At 46.3% G+C, this 22,248-nt stretch overlaps 1 protein-coding gene across 1 annotated transcript in view; it reads right to left on the bottom strand.

Moving 5' to 3' along the window:
• The window catches only part of UTP18 (UTP18 small subunit processome component), a 130,481-nt gene that overhangs the window by 49,146 nt on the left and 59,087 nt on the right, over positions 1–22,248 (bottom strand).

The raw sequence follows: 22,248 nt of genomic DNA, 5'->3' as shown, positions 1-22,248 counted from the left end.
TGTGTTTAGTAATATAAAATAATGCAAACAATTCATAAATTACAGTATAAGCAATACATAAAATTATATTGACTATAAAAACTCCCAAGACAAAAACCTCTTAGTAGCAATATGAAGGACAACCAAAGTAAAGCAAAATTGCTTACCTTGTAATAGGTGTTATCCCAGGACAGCAGGATGTAGTCCTCACATATGGGTGACATCAGTAATGGAGCCCTATGTACGGAAAACTTCTGTAAAAGTTTCTATGAAACTTTTGACTGGCACCAGAGTGCCTACTGAGCATGCCCAGCATGTCATGATATTCCCTGCCACAGGGGTCTCCCTTTAGTCTTTGTTTGTAGCAAATAGCGTTAGCCAAAAATAAAACAATAAAACGTATCGGACCCAACTCCGCGGGGTGGCGGGTGGGTTTCGTGAGGACTACATCCTGCTGTCCTGGGATAACACCTATTACAAGGTAAGCAATTTTGCTTTATCCCAGGACAAGCAGGATGCTAGTCCTCACATATGGGTGATTAGCAAGCTAGAGGCTGATTCATTTTGTGCTGAAATGACCGTAAGGTATTGTTATTGAAATGAATCAGTCGAAATCACAGCAGGTTGGATGTAGAAGGAGTTGGGATTAAACTGGAAACAAGTTCTTTAAGACGGATTGTCCATATGCTGAATCTTGTCTTCCTTCTTTGTCTAAACAGTAGTGAGCTGCAAAGGTGTGAAGAGAACTCCATGTTGCTGCTTTACAAATGTCCAGAATAGGTACAGAGCGAAGGTGTGCTACTGAGGTTGACATTGCTCTGACTGAATGTGCGTTTACTCGCCCTTGGAGAGTAAGGCCTGCTTTTTCATAACAAAATTGTATGCAATCTGCTAGCCAGGTTGACAGAGTATGCTTACCCACTGCTTTACCTGGTTTGTTTGGATCATAGGACACAAACAGCTGATTTGATTTTCTTTGGGCTGCAGTGCGGTTTAAATAGAAAGATAACGCACGTTTACAGTCCAAAGTGTGTAAGGCTCTCTCTCCCTGGTGAGAGTGAGGCCTAGGAAAAAATGTAGGTAAAACTATGGTTTGGTTTAAATGAAATTCCGTGACAACCTTAGGAAGGAATTTTGGATGTGTACGGAGGACTACTCTGTCATGAAGGAACTTCGTGAAGGGTTCGTAAGTTACTAGTGCTTGTAGTTCACTGACCCTTCTAGCTGATGTAATGGCTATGAGAAATACCGTTTTCCAAGTAAGGAATTTAAGGTCACAGGTATTTATGGGTTCAAATGGAGAACGCATAAGCTTGGTTAAAACTACGTTCAGGTCCCATTGAATGCTTGGGGAATGAATTGGAGGTTTAATGTGAGTTAGGCCTCTCATGAATTTACTGACGAGAGGCTGTGTGGAGAGAGGCGCATCTCCTAGCTTGTTATGATAAGCTGAGATTGCACTTAAGTGTATTCTTACAGATGACGTCTTAAGACCAGAGTCTGAGAGATGGTAAAGGTAATCTAGTAGCGAGGTAGTGGGGCAAGTGAAAGGATCTAAATCTTTCTGAGTGCACCATAAAGTAAACCTTTTCCATTTGTAGGAATAATTCTTTCTAGTGGAAGGTTTACGTGCAGCTATTAGTACCTGAGATATAGTAGCTGAAAGGTTGAATGGTTGCAAGATCAAGCTTTCAACATTCATGCTGTCAGGGACAGGGATTGAAGGTTGGGATGGCGCAACTGTCTCTGTTCCTGAGTTATGAGAGTGGGAGCTACTCCCAGGCGAATTGGATCCCTGACTGAGAGATCTAGCAGTGTGGGGAACCATACTTGTCGAGGCCAATATGGGGCTATGAGTATCATGGACCCCTTGTCCTGTTGTAGCTTTACTAATGTTTTGGTTATGAGCGGTATTGGTGGATACGCGTATAACAGGCCTGAGTTCCAATGGCGGGCAAACGCGTCCTTTGGTAGGCTGTTCTGTTGTCGGAGGAGAGAGCAGTAATTGTTCACTTTGTAGTTCAGATGTGACGCAAAGAGATCTATTGTTGGTTGACCCCAGCGTTGAAATATCTTGGTTGCTATCGCTGGGTCGAGGGACCACTCGTGTGGTTGAAAGTGACGACTGAGGCGATCCGCTACTGTGTTGTGGATGCCTGCTAGGTAGGTGGCCCGTAGTAGAATTGAGTGTGCTAGGGCCCAGTCCCATATTTGAGCTGCTTCTTGACAAAGGAGGTACGAGCCCGTACCACCCTGCTTGTTGATGTACCACATGGCTACTGTGTTGTCCGTTTGGATCAGAACAGTCTTGTGTGAAAGGCAGTCCTTGAATGCATATAGAGCATAGCGTATAGCTCGAAGCTCCAGGAAATTTATCTGAAAGGAGGCTTCTTGCTTTGTCCACTTGCCCTGTGTTTTCAGATGAGCAATGTGCGCTCCCCATCCCAAGGTGGACGCATCTGTAGTTAAAGTCACTTGTGGAACTGGTTGTTGGAAAGGTAGGCCTTTGAGCAAGTTGATTGGTGATGTCCACCAGAGAAGGGAAGACTTCAGCTCTGGTGTTATCTGGATGTGAGTGGACAGTGGTTGAATGGCTTGAATCCATTGAGATTTGAGTGTCCATTGCATTAGTCGCATGGTCAGTCTGGCCATGGGAGTGACGTGAACTGTTGAGGCCATGTGTCCGAGTAGGATGAGGCACTGATGAGCTGTGACTGTGTATTGATTGCGAATAGAATGTACTAGGAGAACGAGCGATTGAGCCCGGTCTTTCGGAAGAAAGGCCTTTGCTGTGATGGTGTTGAGATCTGCACCTATGAACTGCAACTGGTGAGATGGTGTGAGATGGGATTTGTCGTAATTGATGAGAAATCCCAAGGAGTGAAGCAATCTTATTGTGAGATGGAGAGAAGTGACAGCTCCGCTCTGTGTATGACTCTTGATGAGCCAATCGTCCAAGTAGGGGAACACATGCACTTGTTGCTTGTGAAGATGTGCCACCGCTACTGCTAGACATTTTGTGAATACTCGAGGTGCTGATGCAAGGCCGAAAGGTAGCACCCTGTATTGGAAGTGTTGACCTTGTACCAGAAATCGTAGGAACTGTCGATGAGGTGGAAAAATGGGAATGTGAGCGTAAGCGTCTTGAAGATCCAGAGAGCAGAGCCAATCTCCTTTTTGAAGAAGAGGTAGCATGGTGCCTAAGGACACCATCCTGAATTTTTCCTTCTTTAAAAATTTGTTGAGATTTCTTAGGTCCAGGATAGGACGTAGACCCCCGGTTTTCTTTGGAATGAGGAAATATCGGGAGTAGAATCCTGTGCCCCACTGAGGCCTGGGAACTCTTTCGATGGCCCTGGCAGTCAGGAGGGTAGATAATTCTGCTTGCAGGATTGTGTAATGATGAGACACTGTCCAAGACGGAATAGGGGGATTGTCTTTTGGTACAGTGAGGAAGTCCAAGTGGTACCCCTGAGATATGATTGAGAGTACCCATTGGTCTGTAGTGATGGAGGTCCAAGTTTGAAGATGGTGAGCAACTCGGCCTCCAACCGGTACTTGTGGATAAGGATTTTGAGAATGACTCATGCCCTCTGGTTGTACTTCAAAATCCGGAAGTGGACGCCGCAGGCGGAGGTTGTTGAGGCCTAGCAGGTCTTTGGCGAGGCTGAGACCGTTGAGCAGGTCTTTGTTGTCTGGGCCTGGCTACTGGTGGATAATACCGCCTAGGGCGGTAATATGGCTTTCTTTGTTCCCTTCTTGGAGGCCTCCTTGAAGGTTGATGTACCTCTTGTGGCAGCTGAGAAAGCTGTTTGAGGGTTTCTGTGTGGTCTTTGATGGTGGCCACCGCCTCCTTGACCTTATCGCCAAAGAGGTTCTCCCCTAAGCAAGGCAGGTCCGCCAAGCGCTCCTGTACCTCTGGTCTCAGCTCTGAAGATTTGAGCCAGGCCCATCTTCTAGCTGTTATTCCGGATGCAGACAATCTGGATGCTGTTTCAAATGAATCATACGTGGCTCGAACCTCGTGTTTCCCTGCCTCTAGGCCTTTATGTACGAGGTTGTGAAATCCTTCCTGAAGATGGTCAGGTAACTGATGAGACAGGGATTCAACTTGTTTCCATAGGTCACGCTGGTATTGATTCATGAAAAGCTGGTATGAATTTATCCTAGATACCAGCATGGCAGCTTGGAAGATCTTCCGGCCAAGATTGTCCAAGAACCTATTATCCTTTCCAGGAGGTATGGAGGCGTGTTGTTTTAATCTTTTGGCTTTCTTTTGAGCCGACTCAACCACCACTGATTGGTGTGGTAGTTGAGTTTTTTGGAATCCTGGGATGGGTTGTACTAGATAAGTGGCATCCGCCCGCTTATTTACAGCTGCCACCGAACCAGGGTGTTCCCATATCCTGTACATAAGTTCTTGTAAAACTTCATGAACAGGAATAGCAAGAATTTCCTTGGGAGGGTCCACGAATTGAAGCACCTCCAAGGTTCTTTGCCTGCTGTCTACTTCAGAAATGAGAGAGAAAGGAATTGTTTGAGACATTTCTTTAATAAAGTTGGAGAAAGACAGATCCTCCGGTGGTGACTTTCTTCTGTCTTCTGGCGGAGAAGGCTCAGAAAGGAGGTCTTCATCCGATGAGAATTCTTGGTCACTATCATCCAGAGGGTGCTCCAACGGCCTAGTAGGCTTAGCTGGCATTTCGGATAGTGGAGTCTGAGGTCTGAGGGGTGGCGGGACACCCGAGGGACCTGGTATTGGCTCTTGACTCATCTACATCTATAGGTTGTGGTAAAGATGAGAAGCAATGGATTAGTGAGTCCAGCTTGTCCATTAATGGTTGAAAAATGGACTCTTGAGAAGGCATCGAGGGTGCCATCGGGGTCGATGGCTGTAGTGGAATCGATGATAACCGGGGAATTGGCAGTGCTGGATCCGGTGGTTGCGGCCTAGGTAGAACCGGTGATGGAATCGGCGCCATCGAGGAGAGCGGTGATTTCCTTGGCATCGGTAGTGAAGGAATCTGTGATGGAACCGGAGATCCTCCTATGACCGGTGTCGATGGCAGAACCGGAGTGGCAGGCCGTGGCATCGCCTCGATAAAGGCATCCTTAACCGCTTGACGTATGTAACTGTCAAGTTCCGCCCGCATGGATGATGCGAACAGAGCACCCATGGGGGGAGGTGGTGGTGGCGACAGTAGTACGACCTCAGGGCCCTGAGGAGGTACAATTCCTTCCGCCGGAATCGGCGAAGGTTGGCCTGTCGGTGGCTCGGAAGCCTTACTTTGGAGCCGGGCTTTCTTACTCGGTGCCCCGTCCTCCGCCGATGGCTCGCCGGGTATCGGAGCGGTGGTTGCTGTTTGCGGCCTGCGATGCCGATGGCGATGTTTATCTTTTTCGCGCCCTTTTTCGCTACTCGATGTGGACGCTCTGGACGATGGCGAGGGGGAGGAAAAGGGAGCGTCTCCCGACTCACCTGAGTGACGTTTCTTCAATACTACTTTCCTAATCGCCCCAGCCGGAGACGATTGTGTGGAAGTAGACGGAGCAGTAATCAGCTGTATCTTGAATAGTTGCTCCATTTTGTCCATCCGTAGACGTCGACCTTTCGAGGTCATCGTAGCGCATAAGGGACAATTTTTTACATCATGACCTTCACCAAGGCAAAGTACACAGTCTTGGTGAGGGTCTGTAATAGACATATTTCTCGCGCATTTCGGACATTTTTTAAAACCTGTAGCCATTTTGTGGCCGGACAGCCGTCGACGGCCTAGGACTCAGGTAAATTTTGTTTTTAATCAAAAAACGGAATGGAACCGCGAGAACGGTAAAAACTCACCGCGATGACTAAACTAAGGGAGACCCTTTGCGGTTGAAGTTTTTGAAGCTTTCCGTAAGGAAAAATATGTGGAGAATCCCACAGGACTCCTGATAACCGCGAGGCTAATTGCTTCGCGGAAAAAAGAAGACTAAAGGGAGACCCCTGTGGCAGGGAATATCATGACATGCTGGGCATGCTCAGTAGGCACTCTGGTGCCAGTCAAAAGTTTCATAGAAACTTTTACAGAAGTTTTCCGTACATAGGGCTCCATTACTGATGTCACCCATATGTGAGGACTAGCATCCTGCTTGTCCTGGGATAAAGCTAGTGATATCATTACTTTTAAAAGTGTTTATTTGTGCAGTCTTTTAGAGACTGAATGGGGAAAAGCATTAGAAAATCAGACCCCAACATGTCAGTCACACTCAAATGTATATTTTGTGCTGCTTTTTTGGGCCATTTGATACTTAATTCTAGTTTCTTCTGTTCTTCTTTTGATGCCCCATCCAAAGTTGTCCCTTAGGAATCATAATTAAATGAGAAATCAAATTAAATTTTGCCTTTTATGCTTGCATACCTCACTATGGTATACAGTGCAGCCCCTCTGCAGGTAGCAATAAGCATGGTGTCTAACAAGACATGCACTTTTGCCAGCTGTAAAAAGTGCAGTGTGTATTGACAGTGAACCTGACAGGTTGATTCCCAGGGGTAGGGAGAGAAGATAGTGCAGTGAGTCTACGCAGGAAACTGCCTTTTTTGCCAATGAAGAAATTACTTACCTGACAATTTCGGTTTCTTTAGTGTAGATAGATGGACTCAGGACCATTGGGTTATGTGCTCTTCTGCCAGCAGATGGAGACAAGAGTCAAATTCCAAAGCTGACATCATCCTAGATACACCCCTGCAGTGAGCTCAGTCCTTCAGTATTCTGTTCAAAAGCCACTATGGACATACTATTGAAAAAATGATTTAAAATATGATTAAAAACGGATAACCAAAACTGTACTCAACCAAACACTGAACCCAGTAAAAATATACATGCCCTGATCTAGGGACTGGATGACAACTTACCCGTAATCTCTTGGAATCGATATCCACTCCACGGACGAATCCTTGGGACCGTTCTTGGGCAGCTGTGAGCAGGATGCTGAGTCCATCTATCTACACTAAGGAAAACAAAATTATCAGGTAAGTAATTTCTCGATTTCCTAGCATGTAACCAGATGGACTCAGGACCAATGGAATGTACAAAAGCTACTCCCAATCGGGGCGGGAGGCTGCCCGTGGTCCGGTTAACACCACCCTTGCAAAGGCTGAATCCTCTTGGGCCTGTACATCCAGGCAATAGAACCTGGAGAAGGTGTGCAAAGAGGACCACGTCGCCACTCAGCAGATATCGACTGGAGACAGCAGTCTAGCTTCTGCCCATGAGACCACCTGAGCCCTAGTGGAATGAGCTTTAACCTGAGAAGGTAATGGCTATCCCGCCTCCACATAGGCTCCCGTGACCACCTCCTTAATCCAGCAAGCTATGGTAGCCCGCGAAACTGGTTCACCCAGCTTCCTTCCACCATGAAGGACAAACAGGCTCTTTCGGACCAGTTCTGAAACTTCCAGATACCACACCAAATGTCTACTGACATTCAAATGACTGAGGCGGTATTCTTTTGCGTCCTTGTGCTTATCTAGGGAGGCAACGAAATGGACTGATTCAAATGAAACCCTGAGACTACCTTAGGCAAGAAGGATGGAACAGTACGAAGCTGTAACGTTCCTGGAGTCATCTAGAGGAATGGTTCCAGACACGACAATGCCTGTAGTTCAGAGAAGTGACATGCCGAGTATATAGCAACAAGGAACACTGTTTAAGGTTAATAAAACGCAAGGAAAGACTGCGTAGCAGCCAAAAAGAGGGCCCTGCCAAAAATTCTAATACTAGATTAAGATTCCACATGGGAACAGACCACAGTAGGGGTGGCTGGAAGTGCTTCACCCCTTTCAGAAAAAAACGGGCCATATCTTGATGAGCCTACAGGCAAGTTCTGTTCACCTTGCCCCTGAAACAGGAGACAGCCGCTACCTGGACCTTCAAGGAGTTAAGGATCAAGCATTTATTCAAGCCGTCCTGCAAAAATTTCAGAATTAGTGGGATTTTAGCCGCCCAGGGGGGGGGGGGGGGGGGGGTAGAAACAGTGTTCCTTGCACCAGGCCTCAAATACTCCCCAGACCTGCATATACGCTAGGAACATAGAGAACTTCTGCACGCAGAGCAAAGCGGCAATTACTACCGCAGAATATCCTCGCTTCATCAGACAAGCCCTTTCAAGGGCCAGACTGTAAGACAGAATTGAGTTGGATCCTTGTGAAGAGCCAGTCCCTGATGTAGCAGGTCCATGTGTGGTGGAAGGCATGGGGGGGGGGGGGGGGGGGGGGAGTTTCTCCTCCAAGAGTCTCCTCATGTTCGCATACCACAGACACCTGGGCCAATCTGGAGCTACTAACTAGTAGGACTAATCCCGTGTGGCGCTCAATTCTGCAAATGACCCTGCCCAGCAGGGGCCACAGAGGGAAGGCATATAGCAACTCTTCTTCCAGCCAGGTCTTAACGAGAGCATCAATCCCCAGGGACCACTGATCTCTTCTGTGACTGAAGAATCAGGGAACCTTCGCATTGTGAGATGCGGCCAGCAGGTCGATGGACGGGAGACCCCAGCGATCTATCATCAGCTGAAAAGCTTTGGCCGACAAAACCCACTCTCCTGGATCCAGACTCTCCCTGCTTAGAAAGTCTACTCTGAGGTTGCCTTTTCCTGCGAGGTGGAAGGCTGAGAATCTATAGATGTATTTCCACCCATTCCATAAGGAGATCTATCTCCTGTGACACTTGCTGACTATCTGTTCCACCCTGGCGATTGATGTAGGCTACCGTCGTTGTGTTGTCCAACATTACATGGACAGCTTGATTCTGGAGTCTGTGGCTGAATTGTAGACAGGCCAATCTGACTGCTTGGGATTCTAGGCGGTTGATGTTCCAGAGGGCCTAATCCTCGGTCCAACAACTTTAGACCATCAGTTCCTAACAGTGAGTTCCCCAGCTTCAGAGGCTTGCATCTGTTGTGAGGACCAGCCAGTTTGGAGAGGATAGGGGTACACTCCTGCTCAGATGAGCTTCCTGCAGCCACCACTGGAGTTGAGACCATATTCCCATCAGAAAGTGGCGGCAAATTGGATAGACTTGAGACTGCAGGTTCCAATGTGACAGTAGTGAGCATTGAAGCGGTCACGTGTGCCCTCGCCCACGACACTACCTCTAGGGTTGCCATCATCAAACCGAGAACTTGGAGATAAGCTCCATACTGTCGGGCGTATCATGCTCATCAACTGAAATACTTGGGCATCAACTTCCTTATCCACGTGGTCAGAAGGAAGAGCTTGCCCTGCTTGATGTCGAAACACACTCCCAGATATTCCAAGGACTGAGAGGTCTTGAGACTGCTTTTGTCCATGTTTACGACCGAACAGAGTTCCTGAAGCAAGAAGGTCACCCTGTTGGTCACCCGGAGACCCTCTTCTACGGACTTGGCCCAGATCAACCAGTCGTCCAAGTACAGGTGCACCAGGATTCCCCCTCTTTACTCAATGCTGCCACTACGACCACCATAATCTTGGAAAGTGTTCTTGGGGTGTTGTGTAGGCCAAAGGGCAGGGCCCAGAACTGATAATGGCAATCCAGTACCACAAAACATAGGAAGGTTGGCGTTCTTGATGGATTGAAATATGTAGGTAGGCCTCAGATAGGTCCAGGAAGGTTAAGAACTCTCCTGATTGTACGGCTTTTAGCACGGAGTGTAGGGTTTCCATGTGGAAATGATTCACTCATAGATGTCAGTTGACGCTTTTGAGGTCCAGGATGGGGCAAAAGGAAGCTTCCTTCTTGGGTACAATGAAATAGATGGAATAACGCCCCGTATTTTCCTGGGGCGCAGGCACTGGGATTATAGCCCTTATCCTGAGGAGCCTTAAAAGAGTAGTCTCCACCGCTTGCTTCTTGTGCTGGGAATGGCAAGGAGACATCATAAATATGTCCCAAGGAGTGCTGTGAAATTCCAGCACATATCCATCTCATATGACTTCCAGCACCCATTTGTCCAAAGTGATCTCGACCCACCTCTGGTAGAAGAGGGACAGTTGACCCCCTATCTCCTCGTTCCAAGGGTGGGTCGGCAAAATTTCATTGGGGAGGTTCAGGATGAACCTGAATCCGAGCCTACCCCTCTCTCTGGCTGTCGACTACGAAAAGACCGAGACCTCTGAAATGTCGAGTTCCTGTAGGGGCAAAAACACTGGGAGCCCCTGGATCGATCCCTCATAGGCAAGGGGCTCTAACTGCTTTCTCTTATCTTCTGGTAGCCAGGGAACTGGAGATTTGCCAATTTACTGGCCAGCTTTTCCAATTCGCTTCTGAAATGGAGTGATCCTTTAAAGGGCTTCTTTGAAAGATTTGCCTTGGAAGTTGCGCCTGCTGACCAAATCCGTAGGCATAGCTGTCTTCTGGCCTCCACCACAGAAGCCAATCCTCTGGCTGAATTACGGACTAGATCTGAACCTGCGTCAGCTAAAAAGGCAGCGGCAGGTTCTATAACTGCTCAGGAATTCACCTCCGAGTCATTCACCTCCTGAGAGAGGAGTAGGCACAAACGAGTTACCAGGGCACAACAAGAAGCAATCTGTAAGGTCATTGGTACTGCATCAAAGTCCTGTTTAAGAATGGACTCCACCCGTCTATTGTGCACATTCTTTAAGGCCACCCCTCCCCCTCTACTGGGATAGTTGTTCGCTTAGAGATGGTTCAGACCAGGGCATCCACTTTAGGGAAACACAAATGCTCACTCACTGCCTGATCCAGTAGGTATAGAGTTTCTAATGCACATCCCCCTTTAAAACTTGTTTCTGGGGAATCCCATTCCAGGTCAATCAACTCCTGGATGGCTTCTAATACTGGAAAGGGGCAAGAGGTTTTCCAGAGGGAAAAATCAGAATGGGGTTCTTCTTTGGTTCCTTCAGAGTCCACCCCAGGAACTCCCAGCATCTTCAGAGTCTGGGAAACCAGGGCTGGCAATTTGTCTCTATGGAAACTGTAACATGGTCCGATACATTTCTAAACCGGGGGAATTTCCCCCATTTTCCAAGGAATCTGTATCCTCCTCTTTATCCATGCTGTCCGGGTCCCTGCCAGGGATACCCTTGGTGAGGCAAGGCATGCCTCGATGTCTGCCGATAGGACTGGGAGAGGGAGGGTTTACTGGCTGAGGTTCTGTCCGGACAAGGGCAAGTGAGGTAGAAGACTGTGCCTGTATGAAGGCTTTGGGAGAATGCCACCCAAGAGAAGGCAGCCAGGTCCATGCCTAGCCCAGGAGGTACTGCTGAATTTCCCTCTCCCATGGATGACCCAGTCCCGGGAGTACTCTTATCTAGGGTACTTCCAGTTAAGGCTGTAGCTAACCCATCCTCTGAATGGGAGGAGCCAGGCTTAGTAAAGTCTAGGGAGGCCACCTCTCCCTGGGCTTCCTCACAGTGCTGATATAAGTTGGAATCCAGGCCAGACTGTGATGCCCTAATATGACAAGCAGCACAGAGAGAAAGGCGCTTATGTTCCTGGCTGCCGGAGCCATTGGCAGTGGTAACTGTGTGTTCTGTCGGCTCGTGCTTAAATTTTTATGCCCACAGAATTTATGCACCTAGGCAGGATGCAGCAAGGTGCAAACACAGCTTGTGCACCCAGCTTTACCTGTACTCTGTGCTTAGTAAGTTGTGCGTGCAGTGAGCATACCAAAATAAGGGGAATGGAACAGCTCCCCTATGAGGAAAGACTAAAGAGGTTAGGACTTTTCAGCTTGGAGAAGAGACGGCTGAAGGGGGATATGATAGAGGTGTTTAACATCATGAGAGGTCTAGAACAGGTAGATGTGAATTGGCTATTTACTCTTTCGGATAATAGAAAGACTAGGGGGCACTCCATGAAGTTAGCATGTGACACATTTAAAACTAATCGGAGGAAGTTCTTTTTTTACTCAACACAAACTCTGGAATTTGTTGCCAGAGAATGTGGTTATAGTGCAGTTAGTGTAGCTGTGTTTAAAAAAGGATTGGATAAGTTCTTGGAGGAGAAGTCCATTACCTGCTATTAAGTTCACTTAGAGAATAGCCACTGCCATTAGCAACGGTAACATGGAATAGACTTAGTTTTTGGGTACTTGCCAGGTTCTTATGGCCTGGATTGGCCACTGTTGGAAACAGGATGCTGGGCTTGATGGCCCCTTGGTCTGACCCAGTATGGCATATTCTTATGTTCTATGAAGGGCGGTATGGCACTCACAAAGATGCACACCTGCTCAGAAGCCCACTTCTCCTTACCCCAACGGGATCGGGAATGATGTTGGTACGATGTGCCGAGCAAGGAGACTGGAGGAAGTCTTACCGAAACCCCTCCAAATGTCTCTGAATCGGAAGGTTTTTTTGTTTGTTTTTTTTTAAACTTACCTGGGCTCAGTGCTTACTGGCCGAGTACAGAAATGGTCTCTGGCTTTGGGGGAGGGGAGGGTAGGGCTTTGGCCATCATCACCACCACGCTCTGCTTCCTGAACCCACTGCCTTTTAGCTGCTGAAGCAGCAAAGTCCATGCCAGGAACTGGCTACCGGACCAAGGCACGCCTCTGAGGTATCTCAGAAATCACCTCAGGAATTCTCAGCTGGGGGGTGGGACCTTTAGGTATCACTGCAGGAGAGCGGGGCTCAAACTTTTCACCAATTTAAATGTAGAATTTCTCCTTCCAAAAAGTACAGCAATCCCCATAGAAAGAGGTATGTCCATCTGCTGGAGATGAAGAAATACGGAAGGGCTGAGGTCCCTGTAGGGGTGTATCTAGGGTGACATCAGCCTTGAAATCTGATTGTCTATCTGCTGGCACGGAGCATTACCCATTGGTCCTGAGTCCATCTCACTGCACGCTAGGAAATAATTTGATGGGCTATTTTATATTTATTTATATATAAGTACACATACACAGTCATGGCTGATACTCTCTTCAATCTAAATTCCCCTCTGATTGACATTACATAGATAGAAGTGTATGTGTGTGTAAATATGTGCATACACACATATATATACATAAAATATATGTAGTGTCAAGCACAGGGGAATTTAGTTTGACGAGCATATCAGCCTGGACTCTCCCCTAGCAACACTAAAGGAAGCCCTAGATCATTTGCCACACACTACACGCTGGAACCCCCTCGCTGCTTAATCCACCGGCAGTCCCTTTGTTGCACAAGCTTGTTCCCGCCCTCCTCCGACATCATCAGGAGACGCCAGATAAAGCAAAATTGCTTACCTTGTAATAGGTGTTATCCCAGGACAGCAGGATGTAGTCCTCACATATGGGTGACATCGGTAATGGAGCCCTATGTACGGAAAACTTCTGTAAAAGTTTCTATGAAACTTTTGACTGGCACCAGAGTGCCTACTGAGCATGCCCAGCATGTCATGATATTCCCTGCCACAGGGGTCTCCCTTTAGTCTTTGTTTGTAGCAAATAGCGTTAGCCAAAAATAAAACAATAAAACGTATCGGACCCAACTCCGCGGGGTGGCGGGTGGGTTTCGTGAGGACTACATCCTGCTGTCCTGGGATAACACCTATTACAAGGTAAGCAATTTTGCTTTATCCCAGGACAAGCAGGATGCTAGTCCTCACATATGGGTGATTAGCGAGCTAGAGGCTGATTCATTCGGTGCTGAAACGACTGTAAGGTATTGTTATTGGAATGAATCAGTCGAAATCCCAGCAGGTTGGATGAAGAAGGAGTTGGGGTTAAACTGGAAACAAGTTCTTTAAGACAGATTGTCCATATGCTGAATCTTGTCTTCCCTCTTTGTCTAGACAGTAGTGAGCTGCAAAGGTGTGAAGAGAACTCCATGTTGCTGCTTTACAAATGTCCAGAATAGGTACAGAGCGAAGGTGTGCTACTGAGGTTGACATTGCTCTGACTGAATGTGCGTTTACTCGCCCTTGGAGAGTAAGGCCTGCTTTTTCATAACAAAATTGTATGCAATCTGCTAGCCAGGTTGACAGAGTATGCTTACCCACTGCTTTACCTGGTTTGTTTGGATCATAGGACACAAACAGCTGATTTGATTTTCTTTGGGCTGCAGTGCGGTTTAAATAGAAAGATAACGCACGCTTACAGTCCAAAGTGTGTAAGGCTCTCTCTCCCTGGTGAGAGTGAGGCCTAGGAAAAAATGTAGGTAAAACTATGGTTTGGTTTAAATGAAATTCCGTGACAACCTTAGGAAGGAATTTTGGATGTGTACGGAGGACTACTCTGTCATGAAGGAACTTCGTGAAGGGTTCGTAAGTTACTAGGGCCTGCAGTTCACTGACCCTTCTAGCTGATGTAATGGCTATAAGAAATACCGTTTTCCAAGTAAGGAATTTAAGGTCACAGGTATTTATGGGTTCAAATGGAGAACGCATAAGCTTGGTTAAAACTACGTTCAGGTCCCATTGAATGCTTGGGGAATGAATTGGAGGTTTAATGTGAGTTAGGCCTCTCATGAATTTACTGACGAGAGGCTGCGTGGAGATCGATGTATCTCCTAGCTTGTTATGATAAGCTGAGATTGCACTTAAGTGTACCCTTACAGATGACGTCTTAAGACCAGAGTCTGAGAGATGGTAAAGGTAATCTAGTAGCGAGGTAGTGGGGCAAGTGAAAGGATCTAAATCTTTCTGAGTGCACCATAAAGTAAACCTTTTCCATTTGTAGGAATAATTCTTTCTAGTGGAAGGTTTACGTGCAGCTATAAGTACCTGAGATATATTAGTTGAAAGGTTGAATGGTTGTAAGATCAGGCTTTCAACATCCATGCTGTCAGGGACAGGGATTGAAGGTTGGGATGGCGCAACTGACCCTGTTCCTGAGTTATGAGATTGGGAGCTACTCCCAGGCGAATTGGATCCCTGACTGAGAGATCTAGCAGTGTGGGGAACCATACTTGTCGAGGCCAATATGGGGCTATGAGTATCATTGTCCCCTTGTCCTGTTGTAGCTTTACTAAGGTTTTGGTTATGAGCGGTATTGGTGGATACGCGTATAACAGGCCTGAGTTCCAATGGCGGGCAAACGCGTCCTTTGGTAAGCTGTTCTGCCGGAAGAGGAGAGAGCAGTAATTGTTCACTTTGTAGTTCAGATGTGACGCAAAGAGATCTATTGTTGGTTGACCCCAGCGTTGAAATATCTTGATTGCTAACGCTGGGTCGAGGGACCACTCGTGTGGTTGAAAGTGACGGCTGAGGCGATCCGCTACTGTGTTGTGGATGCCTGCTAGGTAGGTGGCCCGTAGTAGAATTGAGTGTGCTAGGGCCCAGTCCCATATTTGAGCCGCTTCCTGGCAAAGGAGGTACGAGCCCGTACCACCCTGTTTGTTGATGTACCACATGGCTACTGTATTGTCCGTTTGGATCAGAACAGTCTTGTGTGAAAGGCAGTCCTTGAATGCATATAGAGCATAGCGTATAGCTCGAAGCTCCAGGAAATTTATCTGAAAGGAAGCTTCTTGCTTTGTCCACTTGCCCTGTGTTTTCAGATGAGCAATGTGCGCTCCCCATCCCAAGGTGGACGCATCTGTAGTTAAAGTCACTTGTGAAACTGGTTGTTGAAAAGGTAGGCCTTTGAGCAAGTTGAGTGGTGATGTCCACCAGAGAAGGGAATACTTCAGCTCTGGTGTTATCTGGATGTGAGTGGACAGTGGTTGAATGGCTTGAATCCATTGAGATTTGAGTGTCCATTGCATTAGTCGCATGGTCAGTCTGGCCATGGGAGTGACGTGAACTGTTGAGGCCATGTGTCCGAGTAGGATGAGGCACTGATGAGCTGTGACTGTATATTGATTGCGAATAGAATGTACTAGGAGAACGAGCGATTGAGCCCGGTCTTTCGGAAGAAAAGCCTTTGCTGTGATGGTGTTGAGATCTGCACCTATGAACTGCAACTGGTGAGATGGTGTGAGATGGGATTTGTCGTAATTGATGAGAAATCCCAAGGAGTGAAGCAATCTTATTGTGAGATGGAGAGAAGTGACAGCTCCGCTCTGTGTATGACTCTTGATGAGCCAATCGTCCAAGTAGGGGAACACACGTACTTGTTGCTTGTGAAGATGTGCCACCGCTACTGCTAGACACTTTGTGAACACTCGAGGTGCTGAGGCAAGGCCGAAAGGTAGCACCCTGTATTGGAAGTGTTGACCTTGTACCAGAAATCGTAGGAACTGTCGATGAGGTGGAAATATGGGAATGTGAGCGTAAGCGTCTTGAAGATCCAGAGAGCAGAGCCAATCTCCTTTTTGAAGAAGAGGTAGCATGGTGCCTAAGGACACCATCCTGAATTTTTCCTTCTTTAAAAATTTGTTGAGATTTCTTAGGTCCAGGATAGGACGTAGACCCCCGGTTTTCTTTGGAATGAGGAAATATCGGGAGTAGAATCCTGTGCCCCACTGAGGCCTGGGAACTCTTTCGATGGCCCTGGCAGTCAGGAGGGTAGATAATTCTGCTTGCAGGATTGTGTAATGATGAGACACTGTCCAAGACGGAATAGGGGGATTGTCTTTTGGTACAGTGAGGAAGTCCAAGTGGTACCCCTGAGATATGATTGAGAGTACCCATTGGTCTGTAGTGATGGAGGTCCAAGTTTGAAGATGGTGAGCAACTCGGCCTCCAACCGGTACTTGTGGATAGGGATTTTGATAATGACTCATGCCCTCTGGTTGAACTTCAAAATCCGGAAGTGGACGCCGCAGGCGGAGGTTGTTGAGGCCTAGCAGGTCTTTGGCGAGGCTGAGGCCGTTGAGCAGGTCTTTGTTGTCTGGGCCTGGCTACTGGCGGATAATACCGCCTAGGGCGGTAATATGGCTTTCTTTGTTCCCTTCTTGGAGGCCTCCTAGAAGGTTGATGTACCTCTTGTGGCAGCTGAGAAAGCTGTTTGAGGGTTTCTGTATGGTCCTTGATGGTGGCTACTGCCTCCTTGACCTTATCGCCAAAGAGGTTCTCTCCTAAGCAAGGCAGGTCCGCCAAGCGCTCCTGTACTTCTGGTCTGAGCTCTGATGATTTAAGCCAGGCCCATCTTCTCGCCGTTATTCCAGCTGCAGACAATCTGGAGGTTGTCTCGAATGAATCATACGTGGCCCGAACCTCGTGTTTCCCCGCCTCTAGGCCCTTATGTACTAGGTTTTGAAAACCTTCCTGAAGATGGTCAGGTAACTGCTGAGACAGGGATTCAACTTGCTTCCATAGGTCACGCTGGTACTGGTTCATAAAAAGCTGGTATGAATTTATTCTAGCTACCAGCATAGCAGCTTGGAAGATTTTTCGACCAAGATTGTCCAAGAACCTATTATCCTTTCCAGGAGGTATGGAGGCATGTTGCTTTAATCTTTTGGCCTTCTTTTGGGCCGACTCGACCACCACTGACTGATGCGGTAGTTGAGTTTTTTGGAACCCCGGGATGGGTTGTACTAGGTAAGTGGCATCCGCCCGCTTATTAACAGCTGCCACCGACCCAGGGTGTTCCCATATCCTGTACATAAGTTCTTGTAAAACTTCATGAACAGGAATAGCAAGAATTTCCTTGGGAGGGTCTACGAATTGAAGCACCTCCAAGGTTTTTTGTCTGCTGTCCACTTCAGAGATGAGAGAAAAGGGAATTGTTTGAGACATCTCCTTAATAAAGTTGGAGAAAGAGAGATCCTCCGGTGGTGACTTTCTTCTATCTTCTGGGGGAGAAGGCTCAGAAAGGAGGTCTTCATCCGAGGAGAATTCTTCGTCACTATCATCCAGAGGGAGCTCCAACGGCCTAGTAGGCTTAGTTGGCATTTCAGAAAGTGGAGTCTGAGGTCTGAGGGGTGGTGGGACACCCGAAGGACCTGGTATTGGCTCTTGACTGTCATCTACATCTATAGGATGTGGTAGAGATGAGAAGCAATGTATTAATGAGTCCAGCTTGTCCATCAATGGTTGAAAAATGGACTCTTGAGAAGGCATCGAAGGTGCCATCGGGATCGATGGCCGTGGTGGAATCGATGGTACTCGGGGAATCGGCAATGCTGAATCCGGTGGCTGCGGCCTAGGTAGAACCGGCAATGGAATCGGCGCCATCGAGGAGAGCGGTGATTTCCTTGGCATCGGTAGTGAAGGAATCGGTGATGGAACCGGAGATCCTCCTATGACCGGTGTCGATGGCAGAACCGGAGTGGCAGGCCGTGGCATCGCCTCGATAAAGGCATCCTTAACCGCTTGACGTATGTAACTGTCAAGTTCCGCCCGCATGGATGATGTGAACAGAGCACCCATGGGGGGAGGCGGTGGTGGCGACAGTAGTACGACCTCAGGGCCCTGAGGAGGTACGATTCCTTCCGCCGGAATCGGCGAGGGTTGGCCTGTCGGTGGCTCGGAAGCCTTACTTTGGAGCCGGGCTTTCTTACTCGGTGCCCCGTCTTCCGCCGATGGCTCGCCGGGTATCGGAGCGATGGTTGCTGGTTGCGGCCTGCGATGCCGATGGCGATGTTTATCTTTTTCGCGCCCTTTTTCGCTACTCGATGTGGACGCTCTGGACGATGGTGAGGGGGAGGAAAAAGGAGCGTCTCCCGAGTCACCGGAGTGACGTTTCTTCAAGACCACTTTCCTAATCGCCCCAGCCGGAGACGATTGTGTGGAAGTAGATGGAGCAGTAATCAGTTGAATTTTGAATAATTGCTCCATCTTGTCCATCCGTAGACGTCGACCTTTCGAGGTCATCGTAGCGCATAAGGGACAATTTTTTACATCATGACCTTCACCAAGGCAAAGTACACAGTCTTGGTGAGGGTCTGTAATAGACATATTTCTCGCGCATTTCGGACATTTTTTAAAACCTGTAGCCATTTTGTGGCCGGGCAGCCGTCGACGGCCTAAGGCTCAGGTAAATTTTGTTTTTAGTCAAAAAACGGCACGGAACCGCGAGAACGGGAAAAACTCACCGCGATGATCAAACTAAGGGAGACCCTCTGCGTTTGAAGTTTTTTAAAGCTTTCCGTAAGGAAAATATGTGGAGAATCCCACAGGACTCCTGATAACCGCGAGGCTAATTGCTTCGCGGAAAAAAGAAGACTAAAGGGAGACCCCTGTGGCAGGGAATATCATGACATGCTGGGCATGCTCAGTAGGCACTCTGGTGCCAGTCAAAAGTTTCATAGAAACTTTTACAGAAGTTTTCCGTACATAGGGCTCCATTACCGATGTCACCCATATGTGAGGACTAGCATCCTGCTTGTCCTGGGATAAAGGGACCAATGCGCCGCTGGAGGTGCCGCACGCGCTGAAGGAGCGCAACAAAGGGGCATGCCCCTTTGTGCACCTCTTTGTGCCTTTTTACTTCATACTGAACTACCTATACTTCAACTGCTGCTATAACTAAGTTAAGTTTTCCTTTTATTCTTGTTTCTTTTCCTAAGAAGATCATAGAATTTAACATCATAGCTGGCTATAGCCGTTAGGGTCAATTAACTGCACGCCCCCGCAAACATCATAAATCCTTAATTCTGCTTTTACCATCCCTTAAAACAACTGCATTCATTTTCACTACTATTTCCATTTTAGTCTTTAATGCTCAATCTATACACTCTCCTGATGCTGTATTTATTACCAAAACTTGGCTATGCGATTATGACAACATAATCCTGAATAATATTTGCCCAAGCAACTATGTTTGGTTTTCAGAACCACAAGCTAACAGATGCAGAGGAGGTTTTCTGGCAATTATTAAGGATTCTCTACACCCTAGCAAGAAAGTCCTTGAACTTAACAGCTCTCTGGAAATAATGCTCATTAGTACCTCTGTTGCTAATTTCTGTATTGTATACTGTCCCCCTAGTTTACTCACCCGTGACTCCTCTACTTTACTTGAATCTTTAACTACTTTGCCTGTGGACCTAACTAAAAACAATTATAACTGGAGACTTAATTTACACTATAACAACAATTCATGTCCTACAATAGTAAGACATCTCTCTGAAGCCTTTTCAGGGTTAGGATGGTCGCAATTAATCAACCTACTCACAGAATGGGTCAAACTCTCAACCTATTTCTTTATAACCCTGCTTTTGCTTCCCTAACAGCTACAACCCAATCCGTTCCAGGGTCTGATCATTTTGTTATCCAGATAACTGATCAATTTACAATATCAAGTTCTCATTTAAACACTGCTCCCAAAATGGTTCACAAAAGGAAAAAAATTGACACAGAACTGTTTAGTAATTTCCTCCTTCCTAAACCTTTCTTAATTTTTTAAACTGACAAGATAAAAGATATTGACATCATAACCAAGAAATGGAATCATGCAATTTCGAATTCCTTAGACAAGTTTGCACAAAAAAAAAACAAACTTTGCCCTTTCTCTTCTAGACAAAGTGCCCTCGGTACTCACCACTTTTATATCATATGAAAGTTAAATTACGACAGTTAGAACGACAATGCCAGAAAAAAAACCCTTACTGAAAGGAAAAACTGCTATTTTTCTCACTTACACAGATATAAAAAAAACAAATTGATCATGCTAAAAAAAAATCATATTACATAGATAAAATACAATCTAATAGCAACTGCAACATCCTGTTCAATACTGTTAAATCACCAACCATCTTAAAAAAATGAGCCCACTGATCAAATCTGACTCCTTTTGCAATAACATTGCTGACCATTTTAAAGATAAGATCACCAATTTATCTTCAAAATTTAGCCATTACACCATCCCGAAAAGCAATCTCCCCCCAGCTATCTGCTCCAGGACTGCTTTCTCCCTCATTGACTCCACTACAATAATTCATATTCTTACAAAAACGAAAATATCCAACAGTCCTTTTAACCTCTGTCTGGGAAGGCTATTAAAAGAAATTTGTGAAACTATTTCTCCATCTCTGACTCAATTAGTTAACTTATCATTAATCTCTGGCACTTTCCCACAAATGCTAAAACAAACTTCCATTCTTCCAATTCCGAAAAAGAAATTAATAGATCCAACAGACTTAACTACTGACCAAGTGCTTTTTTAATAAATATTTTGCACCCAAATCAGCATGTATTCCGTAAAGGTCACAGACTGAATCACTCCTACTCATCTTTTAATTCCATAATCCGCAATTTCGACTCCAATATAGACTATATCCTAATATTTCTCGACATTTCCGCAGCTTTTAATACTTTAGACCACAACATTCTTTGTTTAATCTCAAAATATTGGCATTAACGATACAGTTCTCCAGTGGTTTAAGTCATTTCTATCCCACAGGCCACAGCAAGTCAACCTTGGACTATCATTCTAACTGGTATTACACCAATTCAGGTGTCCCACAAGGATTGGCTTTATCTGCTATCCTATTCAATATATATGTTATATATGTTACCTTCTATCTGGTTTTAACAAACTTTAAATTGGATGTCGTCTGCATATATTTTGTTTTGTCATACAATACTTCTTGGCGTAATACTTTGTTTTTAGGTAGAGAGTAGCTAAAACAAACACATGGCTGTCTCATAATCGACAAATTATTTCTATTTTAGCAGAATTAAGTGTATCTATCAACCATCCCAAATTCTACTTGTGCTCCCCCACCAGAACTCAAATTTGAAAATTGTTCCATCCCCATATCGGCCACAATCTAGGTGTCATTTTAGACTCCAACTTATCCATGACTCCCAATATTTTATCCGTAACAAAAACCTTTTTACAAAATTCACCTATTAAAAAAAATTAAAACCACTCCACTACCCAAATGACTTTCGTTTCGTACTCCAGGCCTTAATTCTAACCAGTTTAGACTACTGTAACTTTCTCTATATCTAAGCCTCCCTGACTATACCCTACATCCTCTTCAATTAATCCAAAACTCTGCTGCTCGGTTACTCACCCTTGATGTAGGAGCTGTCCTCTTACAGCACAACCATGACACTTTTGTGACCTGCTCCTATTTCTCTAAAAAAATAAAAAATACTCCCACAGAGAGAATTACACCATTGGAGACAGAGCTGCAGTGAAGCTAGCTCTATTGGAAGGAGCCAGATACATTGTAACTGTCTATATTGACCATAAGAACCTGGAGCACCTTGCGCAAGCACAGTGGCTGAACCTGCGACAAGCCAATTAGTCATTTTTTAACCGGTTTAACTTTGAGCTGCAATACCATCCTGCAGAAAAAAAGACTGAAGGGCTAATACCGTCTCACGTTCTTTTGATCCTGAAGGCTCTCTGAAGCCCCCACAAAAGACCATTGACCCTGCAAGGATTGTGGTTGCTGCCTCAGTGACAGTCCCTCCTGGGAAGACTGTTGTTCCTCAACGACTATGCCAGAAAAGTTCTTCA

The sequence above is a fragment of the Rhinatrema bivittatum genome, chromosome 4 (genome assembly GCF_901001135.1).
Source record: "Rhinatrema bivittatum chromosome 4, aRhiBiv1.1, whole genome shotgun sequence".
Lineage (NCBI taxonomy): Eukaryota > Metazoa > Chordata > Amphibia > Gymnophiona > Rhinatrematidae > Rhinatrema > Rhinatrema bivittatum.
The sequence above is the reverse complement of the archived record's forward strand: the minus strand, read 5'-3'. Positions and strand labels throughout refer to the sequence as shown.